We start from the raw sequence: 15,120 nt of genomic DNA on the forward strand, positions 1-15,120 counted from the left end.
TCTGGTGATATTTTTAAAATGTATTATAATAAACAAACCCTTATGTTCAGTTTCAAACCATCAGGTACTATCCACTAACAAATACTGCCCACTACAGCACCAAATCTGGATTCATCCGCCTCTACAAATAGTCCCCAACATGTGCACTACAGTGTATCCTGTTTGTCTCTAAGATAACATGCTCTGTGAATTGTGCTTGATGATGCTCCTTTGACAAAAAACATTCCCCCTTTAAACAAATTTTTTTTTCACATGGAATAACTTTTTTTTGCATTTTAAGTGCCCCTACTATTTTTTTTGTCAGTGTCCTAGTTTTTTTCTTTATGAAAGCAACAGTTCCTAGCGTTTATAGGAAAATGCAACACACATCGTCTCTTATGTCATGGAATAATGACATCATTTGAATCCAATCAAAGGTGCTTGGAGCTATATAGTATAGTCAGAGTACAGTAGCAAGGATGTGCTTATACAGGAAGTGAATTTGATTTAAACTGATGCTTTAAAAAAACAAAACAAGAGTTGACATGACTAGAAACCAATAGGCTTGGGGGATGAGTGCTAAACAGACACGTTATAGGGAAGTCAGAAAGTACTGGGAGTCGAGCTAACACATTATAGGCTATTCACGGTATTCTCTCCCTGTGAGAAAATATGATTAACTTCACTTTTCCTTTCATCAAATTGCGTAAATATGCCTATGCTACACTCTTTTTCTTTATTATGCAAGATACTGTATATATATATATTTCCATGTATGATTTTTCATTTTTTTGTCCAATATCTGGCACTCCCCCATGACTTTCACAATTAAGTTCATCAAAGGTTTTTTGAAATTATGAAATTACCAGGTGCGTTCCATTTTAACAAATCACTTTTGTCTTTTAAAATATTTGCTATATTGCTCTAACTCACATGGATAAGGGTCACATGGGTTAGGGTCAGGAAAGTTAGATCTCACACTTCCCCTTAGTATGTCTTCCCATACACGTAGTTCATGTGTACCACCACTACCCCCTATGCACTCCTGGATGCCCCCCCCCACCCCACACACACACACACACACGCATAGACACACATAGACACTCACCCTCAGGTCGTTGGGTTTATCCCCCCCAGCCCCGGCTCGTCATACTGATGGACAGGGACAGTTGGGTTTCCTGGCTCCAAATCAAGGCCAGCACTCACTGCCACCAGAGACAACGCTCCATTCAATATAAGGGGGTCCACCATTCCACAGGGGAGAGAGAGCTGAGAGTTATTCAATCCACTGCTGCCTCTCAACACACACACACACACACACACACACACACACACACACACACACACACACACACACACACACACACACACACACACACACACACACACACACACACACACACACACACACACACACACACACACAGAAAGAGAGTGTGGGGGGGTCACTTTCATACAGAGACATACAGCAGCAATGCACGCACACTGACTGCACTCTCAGATCAAGATCAAGTAAAATAGAAGTTGGCCGAGCTACAAAGATATCATATGTGACCGTGATCTGAGTTTTTTTTTCATTTTAGATGGATATCAAGATTCCTAAAACAATAAACAGCAGCTATACGCTTGGTTCATTTGAGGAAGATACACATCTCGGTTCCACAAATACTCCATCTGCTCTGGCACAGCGGCCATTTATCTGCATAATGATGCAATCATCTCATTAAAGGCAAATTTCACGCAGAAATACTTTCTGCATTACTGCCATTTGGGCTCAAGCCGGGGCCCTATGCAACAATCAAGAGGGGAGGCCAACAATGTCATGTTTTTTTGATAATGCCTCAGTGAGTCAGAAGTCCAAGTTCAAACTACATAATAGTGAGGTTGTTGTTGTTCTGTGTCCACATCAAAGGGTGTAGTGTTGCTGCGTAGCCATGCGAAGCTGAAGACAGCCTCAGTGTTAAAACACCTGTAGACTATGATAGACATATGAAGCAGCAATGTACTGTGTAATAGCTTTAGAATAATATCGTTATTTATAAGCCTTGCATTTTTTTTTTTGCATTTTTACTTTATAAGACAACTTTGGGGAGACATGGGGCAAATAGGGGAATGACATGCAGACACTCAAACATTTTTTCTTGTCATAGAAAAAAAATCACTTCATCCTTGAAGTGTATTGTAATTGTTGTTTGAAATCAAATCCCTGTGTTCCCTTTCAATGCCCCTTAGTTGATCCAGCAGCTTCTATTGACTCAACAGGACCCCAAACCGGTCCATAACAGTTCCATTGCAGGGGACATTACAAACCATTGACCAGCATTACTTTTGCAGCCTGGAGGCTATTCAACCCAAGCCAGTTTGGTGTGAGTCATTAAATATCATTAGTCTCTGACCCTTGGCTATGGGGGCAAGGGGGCTGGAAGGCACATGGGGAGGGGGGGGGGGGGCACATGAGAAGGTACTGTTCTCTCAGACCCTATGGGCTGTTCTGCAGGTCACACAGCTGCAACACAAAGGTTCTGTGCTAGATATAATAGTTTCCTTACACAGTATAGATGTCACAAAAGGAGAAATGTATAGCACCAACCGGCTCAGGTGTTGTGCCTAAAGCTGTGTCACATGAAAATGTGTTCCGCCAAGAGTCTGCCTTCAAAATAAAACTCATCGACTCATTTAAAGTTGAATTCCCAGGCCCCTGATTCAATAAAAAGTTAATACATCTCCTTCTCTGTCTCTATCTCATTCAGGGATGCAGCGATTCTGGAGAATGCTTGTTCGCTAAATCCTTTTCTGTCAAAATCTGTAAATATCTCCTCACGATCCGCTACCTGTCTGCAGTGTGTGTGTGTGTGTGTGTGTGTGTGTGTGTTTGTGTGTGTGTGTGTGTGTGTGTGTGTGTGTGTGTGTGTGTGTGTGTGTGTGTGTGTGTGTGTGTGTGTGTGTGTGTGTGTGTGTGTGCGCGCGTGTGTGTGTGTGTTAAAACACAGCCTAGGCTCTGTAAACAGGCATGTTACCAGTCACAGTGGGCCCTTTGGTTCACGTGCCCTTTTTTTACATATCCGTTTACAAAGCCTAGGCTGTGTATTAATGCCAGATTTAATTTCAGCACACACACAGCACAGACAGGTACAGGATTGTGAGTAGATATTCACTGATTTTGACAAAAATCACTGATGCCACCTTTAAAACAAGAGTTAACATTCAACCTCACTTCACTATTTGCAATGTAAGCATAATGTAGGGGAGAACGGGGTTACATGTCACACGGGTTGGTTGTCACAATCATTATATCTCGGAACCAGAAGGCGCTGTCTTTAAAATGTTGGTATGTAAATATTCAGAATTGGGATCAGAGGTCTCCTACATAGCCTTCCTTGGAGTTAGACTGCTGAATTTGAGGTGAGAGGACTGTTTGTGTTTTTCATGTCAAATTGAAAATACTTAGCACCTCAGTATTTTTCTTCTAGGCTTTTACACAATGGGTTTATACCAAAACACTTGTTACCATAAAAAGTGTTAAGGGTAAGCTATAGTTTAGATTGTTGTTAGCAGGCTAATTAGTTGTCAGATGGTTGTTGGCCTTGATGCTAGCAAGAAATTCCAGTTAGGGTTGGTCGTCACATTTTTTGGGGGGTTGTTTGTCACATGTTATCCAAAGGGTGCAGCCAGAAAAGGAACCCAATAACAAAAGAAAATGTCAAGTTGTATCCTCACTGACACCCCAGAGAAGGAAAGAATAGAGCAGGAAAAGGCAGCTAGCATACAAAAGAGAAAAAGGGCAACAAAATCAAAACGACCCAGTGCATCCCAAACTAGACCAGTTGCCAAGGCTACTGCACCCCAGTGCACTCCAGACCAGCTGGGGTAGAAGAAACAGAAGATGTGTGTAGCCTAGTTGAGTAGGCTATTATTGTTAGACCTATTTGTTTTGTTCTTTATGTTGTTACATACAGTAGGTTGGTCTTACTATGGATTTCCTTCTAGTTTATTCCTTGCTCATTTTGTGTTAAGATGCATAAAGTTATGTAGGCCTATTTTTCAACTTGACAATGAAATTAAACTTTCCAATTTAGTTCTGCTTTCTTGCCTTCTTTTTAAGATTACGATTAAGATAACATTGTGACAAACAACCCCATGGAGTGTATTTGATGGTAAATTTCTTCTTTTTTACAATAAGTTAGAAAAAGTGAGGGTTACACATTTCAAGCCAACACCTTAAGCTTCAATTTAATGTAAGAATGACTATTGAAAGATGTTTAGGTGATGAGCTAGAGTAAAAAGTGTGCCTACTAGCCCCGGTCTCCCCTATTATCATATTTTTATATGAATGCAAAGTCATTTAGCCAAGTAGTTGCCTCTTGATCTGCAGTATGAAGGGCGATAAGTCCTCATTTGAGTCTTTGTAGAGGGCATGCTTCTCTCCACAAGCACACCGTGGGGTTAGGCTGCTGCCACATTTGTGAAAGGTGGCCAAACAGAGACCATGTCCAGTCCTGAATCTATTTAGCGTCATCCAGTGCTTCCTCGGGAGATGGGTGCCAGGGGCCAGTAGGGTGGGGTCTGACACCAGATGTTTATTTGGGACGTCCTTGGACCTCCATTCTTTCTTGCAAGCTGATTGGATGGAATCAGTCGTAAGGAAGGCTAAATGTGGAAAATTTCATAGGCTGCACACCTGGGCAAGGCCTGGCAACTGCTGCTGCTGAGCAGTCTGGGAAATTCTAAATCCTGTAAAGTGACAGTGTAAAACATAGTACTATGGGCAGCACTCTCTGGTCCTGAGTCCTGAGCTAGTACAGCCCCAGATGTTACAACAGGCATGCAGGGACCCCGGCGGAGTCATTGGTTCAGAAAAGAGGGAAGACTTGAAGTGTGTGTGTGTGTGTGTGTGCGTGTGTGAGTGAGTGAGTGAGTGTGTGTGTGTGTGTGTGTGTGTGTGTGTGTGTGTGTGTGTGTGTGTGTGTGTGTGTGTGTGTGTGTGTGTGTGTGTGTGTGTGTGTGTGTGTGTGTGTGTGTGTGTGTGTGTGTGTGTGTGCATTACTGAGAGAAAGAGAAAGGGGTTTTAACTGCAACTGTTTTTTTTTTCGTTAGATATCCTAACGAATGTTTCACAGATATAACATCGTTTGCCCTAGTATTGTTACTGTTATACTACAGCCGCCGCAAGCCCGCGGTATTCGGACTGATGCTACTGCAATACAACGAAAAGGAAAAAAGAAAAGGCAAAGTAAGAGCTGATTAGAAGGGCCCCGTCTCCAGCTCCCATGAGCCGCCTGTCCAGTCGTACGATGTTATGTTCAGTCGTGTGATAGGGAAGAGAGATCCTTCCGTGAAGTTGTGAAAGCTTAAAAAACAAAGAACTGTTCATTGACGTAAGCTATGCTAGCTTCTTCTGCAGGTGTCTGTCACAAACAATGTCCTAGAGCTGCCAATCATCAAACAGCATGTGTGCACCTGTGTGACGAAAATTCAGTAATACCTTCTTTTACTTAACGCCACTACGAATAACTTTTAAATATCTTTAAAACAGCCTCATGGTTCCTCTGATAATCATAATCATTACCTTTAACAGCAAACGAGACCATCAGTGCAAAGAAAGACGTTTTTATATAGTTTTTATTACTACATATGGTCTGGTCGCACACCCAGTCCGATTTTTGGTTTGCGCATGCAGGCTCTATGGTCACATAATCGTAGATTTATTTCAGTGTAGCGCAGCAACACGATTTGAGAAGCCTATCCCTCCAGGTGAGGGAAGGGGAGCGGGAGCCTTGTTTGAGACAGTTATTTGTCGTCATATTGACTGATAACGGGGCTGAACCATCAAAGAAAAAAAGAAAATGCAATGAAGAAAAGCTAAAAGGGAGAGTAATAGACGGTCGGGAGGAGGCCAAGCAACGTGTACACAATTTCACGGGAGCGAACTAGACTGCCGTGTTTACTGTTTATGAAGGAGCGGTACTAAAACAAAGTTTACTTTGCTTCACCATCATCAGATGACCATTATTCATCTGAAATAGTCATTATTTACAACAACATAAACACATTACCTCGTCGTGATCCATACTGCCGTCTCTCGTTTGTTCGCTTTCTGTGAGGACACGTAATCTTTCAGCTCCGTGAGAGGTGACACTGCATCAACTCATTGCAATCAGGTGTGTGTGTAGCACTGACTGGCATACGTTGATGCAGAGTCACTTACCACTCTCACAGAGCCGAAAAGAGTCCGGTGCCCTCACACTTTCAACACACGGACATGCACTATATTGCGTCCTAATTATTTGACATTTGCACAGCCGGCATGCATTAGAAAAAAGCTTTACAACAGCTGGCGTCGTAAAAATACTACCGCTTTTGTCCAAAGGGGCCGCCAACCGAAAAAGTTACTCATAGCCACTTTAATGAAGTGTGAATTGCATGGGGATATTGGTTCTCGCACACACACACACACACACACACACACACACACACACACACACACACACACACACACACACACACACACACACACACACACACACACACACACACACACACACACACACACACACACACACACACATGAGGGCTGGTCTGAGTATTTCAGAAACTGCTGATCTACTGGGATTATCACTCTAAACCATCTCTAGGGTTTACAGAGAATGGTCCAAAAAAGAAAAAATATCCAGTGAGCGGCATTTGTGTGGACGTACAATGCCTTGTTGAAGTCAGAGGTCAGTGGAGGACTGGCAGACTGGTTCGAGATGATAGAAAGGCAACAGCAACTCAAATAACCACTCGATACAACCAGGGTATGCAGAATACCATCTCTGAATGCAAAACACGACCAATCTTGAAGCAGATGGGCTACAGCAACAGAAGACCCCACCGGGTGCCACTCTTGTCAGCTATAAACAGGAAAATGAGGCTACAATTCTCACAGGATCACCAATATTGGACAATACAATATTGAAAAATCATGCCTGGTCTGATGAGTCTTGATTTCAGTTGTGACATTCAGATGATAGGGTCAGAATTTGGCGTAAACAACATGAAAGTATGGATCCATCCTGCCGTGCACCATCAACCATGCCAGGTTCAAAGTCACCTAAACCCCCTTTCTTCCCCATTATGATGCTCGGTTTGACTTCAGTCCATTGTCTTGACCGTGTCTAAATGCCTAAATGCATTCAATTGCTGCCATGTGATTGGCTTTTTAGCTTTTTGTTTTTATAAGCCATTGATCAGGTGTACCTAATGAAGTGGCCGGTGAGTGTACATCAGTCTAGGAGACCCAGTGGAGTTGCAGTGTGTGTTGATGTAGTTCAAAGCATATGAGACAGCAGAGTTTCCATTCAGCCATGTCATATTCCCTAGCACAAACTGTCTTTCCACAGCGCCTATGCTCTCTTAGCCTTACTGCTGCATTCCCTGTCCTCCGCTAAGAACCACACTCCCAACTCCATGATAATCCCTCATGATAAACCTTATCTCGGACCAATTTTGTTCATAATATGCCTGCTTTGCATTAGCAGAATGAAGGAGAAGATTATACCACCTACATACCAATATACCAATCTCCCTCCCCCTTCTAAAGTATAATTCAAATCTCAAAGTTTCTTAAAGACCTACTTCACCGGTGGAAATATGAATGTGCATTGAACTCTGAGATCCTATGTAGTATATAAGTGATGTGTGACATCACGCATGGTAAAATGTAGGGTTACGATTAACAGGCCAGCTGGGCCAAGGTAAGACTGAGGTAAGAAAAACCTCATTCATTATATTATAATAGTGATTTTATAATGATAGAACGCCGGTTCCGTTTATGTGAAGTATTCCTTTAAGCTCTGCATCCTTCACTCCAACTGGCTTCTTCTCCTTATAGCAACATAGCCCATGCTTATCAGTGGTGTAGTATTTAGAGCCATTCGACGTACTGAACATACCATACCACATGTCTCATCCACGAAATGAAATACTTTAAACTGATGGCCACAACGTAAAGTATTCATTATCTGTAAGACTCCTTTCAAAAGTCAAGGCACAGGAGAGACTTTGTAGCTGACGTTTGCTAACAGTAGCAACCAAAAGCTACTGGTCTTAAAGGAAAGGAAGATTGTTATGTAATTGTTATTTCTTCTTAAGAAAAGTGAGAAGATGGGTGAATTCTTCCCAGTGGATACTGTGACCAGGTTTAGTCTGGTTTTCACAGACAAATAATTTTTTTATTTATTTTTTTGGGCATGCTTTTATCGATAGATTGAAGAGACAGAGGTGAAATGGGGCAGAGAGGGGAGTGACATGCAGAGAACGACCGCGGGTGGGAATCGAACCCGGGTCTGCTGCTGGGCCCGGCCCAGCCCGGGGGGGGGACGCCCTACCAACTGAGCTAAGGGCACCCCGGACAAATTAAGTTTTAATGTTTCCGGTATTCCACACCTTTGATCAGCTCCATTCACTGAATGAAGACCTCGAAAAGTGATTGAATAAAAAGAAAAAGCTAATGATTATTGACTGAAATTGCACAACCTGCATGTTGCCATCCTCTAAATGCTCACAGGCTTCTCCCCGGTTTCCTCCTCAGGGTGGAATCATGTGTGTGTGTGTGTGTGTGTGTGTGTGTGTGTGTGTGTGTGTGTGTGTGTGTGTGGGTGTGTGTGTGTGTCTGCGTGTGTGTGTGTGTGTGTGTGTGTACGTGTGTGTGTGTGTGTGTAGTCACCCCCGGCAGGCTCAGATCAACCTGTGTACTAATGCTTTGGTGTGAGAATGAAAATGTGTTCCTCATGTGAGCAAGAAGCTTAGTGTTGTCCAGTGTAAGCTTCTGCAAACGAAGAGTTAAAAAAGCACACACTCACTGGATGACTGTGGATGTGTTGGCACCGCTCCCCATAATGACAATACCAGATCACTATTATCAGAGGTAATCGCATGAGTGCCCAGTGCAGAGTATAATACTCCCCCCCATAACATTATATCCCTCTCTCACTGTAAACCAATGGGGGTCTTTAGCTATATTTTAGCCCTGATTTCCTTTAATTATTATTGGGCATTATTATATATAAGTGGGGTTTAACACGCACAGCTCCTAATGTTGCTCAGGGTCGATGAACCAGCCATGGAATAACACGCACGCACACGCACACGCACACACACACACACACACACACACACACACACACACACACACACACACACACACACACACACACACACACACACACACACACACACACACACACACACACTTTATTGTATATCATATCCAACCTCTGTACCGGCCCACCCACATCACATGGACATAGATCAGCCTGAGCCCACACAGCCACATCATGGGAGAGAAGAAATCTAAACTGTAAAGCAGACCCCCATCAGACGCTCAACAACTGCACTTGAACCTCTCACAATCGTAACTCACTTGTACAATAAACTGCAGCTATCATTGCTGAGTGAGCAGCATTGAAGGAGGAGTGAGTCACTGCATATACCCTGAAACTTGAGAGGGTCAAAGAAGTGTGTGTTTTATTTGAGGATTGTTTGTGGGGGTAGGCATTTATGTGTGTGCATTTTTTAGTGTGTAGCACGTGAGGGGGTGATTTCATCCATAATTTGGGACGAAGGAAGAGGAAAAGAAAGGTTCAGCATGTAGTTGTGGCCAAAGAAGAGCATATAGCCTGACTGATCTCAGAACTGAGAATGAACCCCAAGTTCTTACTTTTATTTTCCTCTTCTAGTCTCCCTCCCTTTTTACTTGAAGACTTTCATTTTAGCTAGTGCCCGACAAAACAACATCTGTTTATACTGTATTGTGATAAAGCGCGCTATTGGTTTGTAGAAATTATGACTTTAGTCCATCAGGAGCAAAGGAGGAAGTCATCTGATGTTATGACAGAGGGACTTGAGTAGGCCTATAGGGAAAGTTGGAGTGGATGGTTGGGTCAACTACAGATCAGACTGTAGTACCAGGCTATTGTTTGTTCACAATTTCCTACTGAAAGTCAACAATGGTTTTGTTTAACCATTATGAAACACCTCTGGTCGCATAAACGCCAGTGATACACGGCGGAGGCCCGAGCCTCACGGGGCGGGTGCAGACAGTTAGTTAGTTAGTTAGTTAGTTAGTTAGTTAGTTAGTTAGTTTATTCGTCAAATGCACAACATAACAGGCAAACAGTCATAGCTGGCAATGAAATTTTTGTGTTCCAAGCTCTCCTCAATAATGCAACAATAAAAAATTTAAAAATAGTATAGAGTATATAGAGTAAAAGAGTAACAACGTATAGTGCAATAAGAACCAAATTTTAGATCAAATAAACCTAGAATATATGTACAGTATATATATATATATATATATATATATACACACATACACACATATATATATATACATATATATATATATACACACACACACACACAACATGTAAACATGTATGTAAAGAATACATATATATATAAGTGTCTCAGACAGCAGTTAAGGGACTTGCGGAGTTCAACATTCTTGTGCTGCTCGGTAAAAAGCTGTTCTTGAACCTGGTGGTTCTGGTTTTGATGCTCCGATACAGTCTGCCTGACGGTAGCAGAGTGAACAGTTCCTGGCTAGGGTGGCTGTGGTCGTTGAGAATGCGCTGTGCTTTTCTCCAACATCTTCGGGTGTAGAGGTCATGTATGGATGGCAGATCAGACCTGGTGATGTGCTGAGCGGTTTTCACGACCCTCTGCAGAGCTTTACGGTCGCGGTCGTTGCAGTTTCCATACCAGCTGGTGATACAGCCAGTCAGGATGCTCTCGATGGTGCATTGGTAAAAGTTGCAGAGTATTCTGGAGCCCATACCGAACCTTCTCAGTCTGCGGAGGAAGAAGAGACGCTGTCTTGCTGCAACAGTGTCAGTGTGGTGTGACCAGGACAGGTCCTCAGTGATGTGTACGCCAAGGAACAACTAGACAGGCGAGTTAAAAATGCATCTGAAACACTTTTAGTGCAGAGGCCCAGGGCACACATCCTGCGCTTACTGCGTGTCTGCTTCTGCCTTTATTTTAAATTGGCGACCGTATTAACACATACAGCAGCCACACATTCAACCTTAGACGCGCTGCCGCCTCTCTCTCGGGTCTCTCTGCTTTAACTGCGAGATACATATTCTGTTGACAGTCATTTTGACTTCATACCAGGAGCTGTTGCTGTAGTTTGACCATTTCCTGGTTGATCTCTTTAAAAAATTAAACTTTCCACACGCGCAAATGTGGAGAGAAAAACAGAAAAGGCAACGAGGCACACGGACTATTGTCAAAACTCAATCATATCACATCTTACGTGTGATGAAATGACATGTAACAGCTTCACAGATTGTGTCTGCAATTGTACTACCTCGGAGGTAGTAAAATTCCCGGAAACAATCTGTTGCGCCTCTCTTCCCCCGTTCCGCAATGGTAGCATTTATACAGCAGGGCGAAAGGGCAGAAAGGCCGGCATTTTCCCGGCTTTCACTGGCTGTGTAAAAGGGGCAGACGCAGGATGTGTGTCCCGGGCCTAAGAGTGAAAGCTGCCAACCTCTATGATGTACTGGTGTCTGATGAATGAATCGATTACAGCGGGCAGATAGGACAGGTGCTGGTGATTGAGGGAGCCGGGAGTCTTTCCTGCTGAAGCCACGCCTACACCACACACAGACAGACAGGGGGAACAACTTGAAACACTGGAGAAAGGGAAAAGGAAACACTAGGGTCTTGAGGCCCGGGCGGGGCCGTGGCGTAGCTTACACAGCTGTTTTCCTCTATGTCATAGGTTGATGTGCAGATAGGTTCAGACAATAGAAAAGATGATATTTCACTTGATTGACATGTGTCTCAGCCTATCACAGCTCCACCAAGGCATCCTCCCTTTTGACCAAATTAGGAACATTTGCCAAAAATTGAGATGAACCCACACCTAGGTAATGATGTATTGGTGAGTACAGACTCTGTATCTACTGGCTGTTTTTGGCTTAAAGTCAACTTGACTTAATCACCAATCAGACAGACAGACAGACAGGCAGACTGGTGCCGGTGGGATTGAATGTCCAGGGCTGCCTGCCTGCCCTCTTTCCCTATTGTGATATCTCCAAGACGCCTGGCAAACTTCAGAGGTATGCATTTGAGAGGAAAGAAAGAAAGAAGAGGGGGGGGGGTGGAACTCACTTTGTACTGAGCTTGTGAGCGATACTTGTGGCTGCCTTTGTGTGCCCCATTTCTGAGTGAAACACAAAGGGCGGTCGCTAATCCAGAACTCAAAGAAAAAGCTGGCCTTCCTGTGTAATTACAGATGCAATACAACACTCTATCTTCTGGGGGCTATTACTGCCACCACACGAGACGAGTCAGAGGTGGGGTTGAGCAGGCACAGTCAACAACCTAGACCGAGATTGGTATCAAGTTCGGTCAAATTGCTGTAAAAGGAATGCCTTGGCTTTCGTGCAACAGACACACTGGCTCACACACACTGGCTCACACACACACTGGCACACACACACACACACACACACACACACACACACACACACACACACACACACACACACACACACACACACACACACACACACACACACACACACACACACACACACAATCACACACAACATTACACAATTAGACATGTACTAACTGTCAGTAGCCTAGCCTCTGAATCTTTTTTCTCTCTGCCGATGGGGAGCCAGAGCATTGCTGGTGGCTGATGTCACACACAAAGACAGACTATACCTCTCTCTGATTTTGTGTTATTGTCTGCCACCAGCTGCAGCTGACTAACCAAAAATCTCCACATCGTTTTTTTTTTTTTAGTCCCTAGAGACGGTGAGCCCTTTTCACCTTTAAAAACTGGCCCGTACTCAGGCCTGGGCTGCAGCAGAGCTTTTTCTCTTAGGGGCTGCCTTCTCACACACTCTCTGGAACTTCCAACAGGACTAGCTAACACCTCATACTCTCATTTAACACTTTGTGGTTTAGTGTATACGTATGTGATAGAAAAGATAGTGAAGCAATGTTCTTACCAGCCTCAGGAATCTGATTGGAAGAACTCTAGCCAAAGACAACCGCTTATACTCCCATGATCATTTCCAGTCTGCTTGTGGCAGCTTGTCTCTTGTCTGCAAGAAATAATAGTTTTTTTTTTATGCTGGATATTTCAAATGCCAGTTATAGGCAGTAGAGTTCAGGGATGTGGAGGTGATATTGGAAGTGAGAATAAAGTAAGGTAGTGTGTGCCTCCCCTTCCCCTCTATAGTTTAACAATTCAACAATGCCCCCAGAGTTCTACATTTCACTCAAGTCACTTTGGCGAAATGTGAGGTTTACAGGGCATCGTTGGGGGCAATACCAAAATCAGGGATTCAGGAAGCAGTACATTACAGTATATTGAAACTTTATCTTGTGATGCTACAAGTTGCTCCTCACATAAAAAAAAAAAAATTAAGCAACGCTTTGGTTGATAGAACCTGGGTCTATATGCCTGATGGGATACAGTATATGGGTTCGTCAAGAAATATTGAGGTTCACAAACTGAGACTGCCGGGGGTTGGTCGGTGCTTTGAATGGTATTGAACTACAAGCAGTCCATGTCACACATCTCGTGGATTAAGCTGCCTTGAAATGATCAAAGACCATTGACCAACACTTTCTTTTGTTTTGCGAGTCTCCCTCTCTTACTGTATGTGTGCATTGCCTTCTCTTACCCGTGAGTTGAATTAATTAATTCATACTTCATAACCAATGCGACAGATATGTTTGCTGCAGTTGTCTATGTACCGTCATTCTTTTGTTTCTTTGCAACCACTAGCAAGCAACTCGCTTTGACACTGTTATTTAAAATTAAGATTACATTTTCTTTTCTCATAATTAACACTTAGCTTAACCAAAATACTTTACTAAACTCATATCTAAAGTGAGAGGGTTATGCAGGTGTGTATGACTGTTGTTCTCAAACTCTAAACCTTCTTGAAGCTTTTAAGATGCCATCTTATTACTTGCAGATAACTGGACGGAGGGAACCGCTTACACACTTCATTGATTCTCATGTTTGGATAACCAGTGATATTGCCACTGCATGACTCCATCCATTCTCAAAACTGCAGAATTGAATCAATGTTCTTCAGTTGATGACAAATCACCTCTTAAAATGATTAGAGCAGGTTTAAGTAAACAGTGCTTCTGCTTAAAGTGTTTTACAATTTCAACATGGGCTTCTCAGTGATATAATAAACTCCAGTGCTCTCGTATTTCTATGTGTCCTCACTCTTTCTCTGAATAGTATCGGCCTAAGCAGAAAAACACTCAAAGCTAACCATTCATCATGCTCAGAGAAGTGATCGCCAATGACCCCCGATTATGACACACTTCAATAGTTTCCAGCTGAGAGATTTCTGTGTAGAATTCATGGAGGTCCAGATTTTTGTTCCCGGGAAACAAGTGCCAGGGCTCTCCTCTGGTCTTCTCTCCCCTGGATAGGAACCACACAGAGCCCGTGAACCACATGTTCTATTTATCAACTGGTCCACCACGTAGAGGCCTTAATCCACAGAGCATGGTGGAAAGCCTCATTCCAGAGCTGACAGAAAAAAAACTCCCACATTCTGTTAAAATGCTGCTCGCTCTCACTTCCATTTCTCTCTTCACTCCACCCATCCCTCCCTTCTTTCATACCACTGCTAGCATCATGCTTTAGTGAGGGGGTCGATCCATCCCAACATGATTTACCTGCCTTTGTTTTTTGTTTTTAAGGTGTTTAGACTTTGTAGAGTTATCGTACAGTTTATAATCATCAAGTGCCCTGGTATTACATTCGGGTCATTTTAAGTTGACTATAGGTTCTAGTAAGAATACAAAGTATACTAGTTATGTTGTATCCAGAAAGACTGATTTTCAGATGGCATACATTTGATTGGACTCACATATTCTACAGAGGAACACTTGAATACATTTGTGCATAGTATGTGGATTGTTAATTTTAGCCCATTAGGAGAATCTCCAGTAGGAACAGGAGGAATAATTGAACAGCAAGAAAAACTGTTCTGTTTATTTGGGCATCTGACCACTTGAAAGAAAGATTGTAAACCTTGTACTTTAAGGGTGTATTCACACATGCCTCGCACTCTGCTGCAGTTCGTTTGTGGCGTAAATTTGTCC

The sequence above is a fragment of the Ammodytes marinus genome, assembly GCF_949987685.1.
Source record: "Ammodytes marinus genome assembly, chromosome: 13".
Lineage (NCBI taxonomy): Eukaryota > Metazoa > Chordata > Actinopteri > Uranoscopiformes > Ammodytidae > Ammodytes > Ammodytes marinus.